The sequence below is a fragment of the Alligator sinensis genome, unplaced genomic scaffold, assembly GCF_000455745.1.
Source record: "Alligator sinensis unplaced genomic scaffold, ASM45574v1 scaffold872_3, whole genome shotgun sequence".
Classification (NCBI taxonomy): Eukaryota; Metazoa; Chordata; order Crocodylia; family Alligatoridae; genus Alligator; species Alligator sinensis.
Genome location: NW_005842137.1, coordinates 989,916 through 992,694, shown reverse-complemented (window position 1 = coordinate 992,694; position 2,779 = coordinate 989,916). Strand labels below are relative to the sequence as shown.

Genomic DNA, 2,779 nt, shown 5'->3' with positions numbered 1-2,779 from the left:
CCCCAGCCTCCCCTCCCCCCCCTGCGGGAACCTGCCGCATGCCAGAGCACGTGTGGTATGGGCATTCCCTGGGGACAAACAGCAGTGGCACAAGGTCCCCAGCGAAACAAACACCCACGCTCGCCTGGACGCACCCCATGGTTTTATATGGACTCTTTCTGTTCTTGTCCATCTCATTACAGTTCATTTAATTGGCTTGAATACGAGTATCAGCACCTCCAGAAAGTTCTTGGTCAGCTCGGCTTTCAAGATGGTTCTGCTCTAGTGTCAAAACATGTCATGGCTTTTACGGAAGTTGAGCTTTTTCATGAGAGTCACCAACTCATCACATTTCCCAAACACTTAATACTTGCAGAAAAGAATCGGACATACATCTGAGCAAGAATCACTCACTCTAAGGTGCTCTTGGCGAAGAAATTATTCCTTTGCAGTTTAGCATTTGATGGAGTGAGGCAAAACATTGTTACCATCTGATACTCGTTTATGCAGCAGAACCTGTCTCTTTCACATGAAGGAGTTTCATGTTCAGGAATTAATGTCTCTTAAGATAGCACCAATTCAGGCATTGAGAGTGCAAGCTCATCATTTGATGGCAGAATTTTGATTCATTTGCAGATGGAGTGAAGGTAAAAAGCATGTTGAAATAAATAAATGAGCTGGAATCAGTACTGAAGAGGGGATGACAGGAGAAAAACCTCTTGTGATGATGAAAGGTAAGCCTTGCCTAGTACTTCTAGTCAGACTTCAGCAGATGTCTTTTGTGGAGCTGCTACTCTGGGGGAGTAAGAAGGATAAGGGAGGACTGAATGGATCACATATTTAAATATTTCCCAAGGCTACTTTCTTATTCTTAGAGTTAATTTGTCCTCCGTGCAGTAGCTTCTGCCCTGTGAAACAGGTAGTTAACCCCTCTGTCCACAAACCTGTCAACATGGGAAAGTCTTTCTGATATAATTTTAGTATTTTCTGTATTACGTTCACACTTGACTTCAGGTTGTATTTATTGTCAATCCAGTTGAAATGAAAGGGGGTGGGAACCAGTTAGCCGGATAACCAGTGTGAACTATAGCTTCTGGTGTATCTGGTGTTGGGTACATTAGACAACTTTCTTTGCTGTGTTCTTTCAAACAAAGGTTCTGCAGATTTCAAGTACCAGAAGGAGGGAGCAAAAGTGATCCCTACTAGACCTATCGCTGCTGGGATGACAATATTTATTTGTCAAGAGTCCCAAGACCAATTTCTAATAAATTGCTCCATTTTTTTTCCATTTTAAACATCTGGAAGAACACAGAGAAGCTGTTCCAAGAGCACTGTACATCAATACTGTAGAAAGAAACATCCCAGTGGTTCCCAGCAGAGGACAGCAAATCCTAACTCCATACATTTCCATTCATGCTTCCCCCAGGAATTGAACACCAAAATTGAGCCTATAGTATACAGCATTCATTGAACAGGTAATTGTGATACCACTTGACTTACTCACCTGTATCTAGTTCCCTTGTCTGGGAATTTCTACAGTAGCTGAGAACCTTTCTTTAAAAGCGACCAGCATAGTATTTCTTTCATTTGTGTTTTGATTTCTTTATGATGCGTAAGGAACCCTCCAAAAGATGTATCCCTCTCTCCTTCCCTCTCCCATCCCCTCTATCTTTAAAACCTTCACAAAGATCCAAAATGTCAAGCCAGACCTTTCCTGTCTAGCTAGAGGTCTTCTTAGCGTGTCGTGGAGATATACAATTTCTAATATGAGAAATGAGGAGCAGAAGCAACCCTTCCAGTGTATCTGTACATGCCATAAAGAAGTGAACACCAATGCACAACCTCATATCCAGTGGCCCTGGGATGCGAAGCAAGGGTGTTTCATAATCCTTGTTCTGATAACTGAGGAACATTTCTGCAGAATACCTAGAACAGGGAATACTTCTCTTCCCTTCATGGCATGGGACACAGGATAAAGTTTACATCCACATGGAAATCAGTGGAGTTGTATTAGATTTACAGCAGTGTAACTGAGCAGAATCCAACCATACACATTCACATGTGTCATGGCTGCTTGTGTTCAGCCAATTTGACTAATAGTGCCTGAAACGCTCTTTGTCCGGTCTTATTCATTCAGTCTGAGAACTCATCATCAGTAGATTCCAGGGTGTCACTGATGAGGGATTGCATTAATATTACATAACTTAGCTTGCTAGATATTAAATTAGCATAGAAATGTTGAGCTGGAAGGGACTTCAAGAAGTTTTCTTATTTCAGCCTCTGGTCTGAGTTAGGATCAAATGTCCCTAGACCAGGGGTGGGCAATTATTTCAGGGCCGCTTACTGAGTTTTGGCAAGCCATCAAGGGCCACGTGACAGGCAGCCAGAGGCAGATAAATATTAATTTTCAAAAATGTTTAGGTGCTCTGCAGGCTGGATAGTATGGCCTGGCAGGCCGCATCCGGCCCATATTTTGCCCACCTCTGCCCTAGATCATCCTGAATAGATGTTTGTTCTCATCTTGAAGACCTCCAGCGAAGGGGATTCCACCACCTCTCCAGGTCACCTGTCCCAATGCTTAAATATCCCTACAGTTAGAAACTTTTCCTAATATCCAACTTAACCCTTCTGTGTTGCGTCATCAGCAGAGACCCTTTCCTGTTGGAGAACAAGAGACAGTCTGTGCAAGTCTCCAAATCCTTTTTGGGAAAAGAGTATCACTGCTGGAAACAGACTTTTGCCTTCTGGCACTATTAGCCCTGCCTTACTTGTATCCTAGTCACTGTTAAGAGAAGGGAAA

General features: G+C 43.0%; 1 protein-coding gene and 1 long non-coding RNA gene across 5 annotated transcripts in view; one reads left to right on the top strand and one right to left on the bottom strand.

Moving 5' to 3' along the window:
• LOC102375788 overlaps positions 1 to 1,543 on the top strand; it is a 25,333-nt gene extending 23,790 nt beyond the window's left edge. For both annotated transcript variants that reach the window (XR_003094433.1, XR_324030.3), the window contains 2 exons: positions 616 to 713; positions 1,285 to 1,543. This is a non-coding gene — a long non-coding RNA (uncharacterized LOC102375788). The remainder of the gene's footprint in view (positions 1 to 615; positions 714 to 1,284) is intronic.
• Positions 1 to 2,779, bottom strand: part of MAPK13 (mitogen-activated protein kinase 13) — a 29,314-nt gene that overhangs the window by 15,467 nt on the left and 11,068 nt on the right. The gene's annotated exons all lie outside the window — the stretch shown is intronic.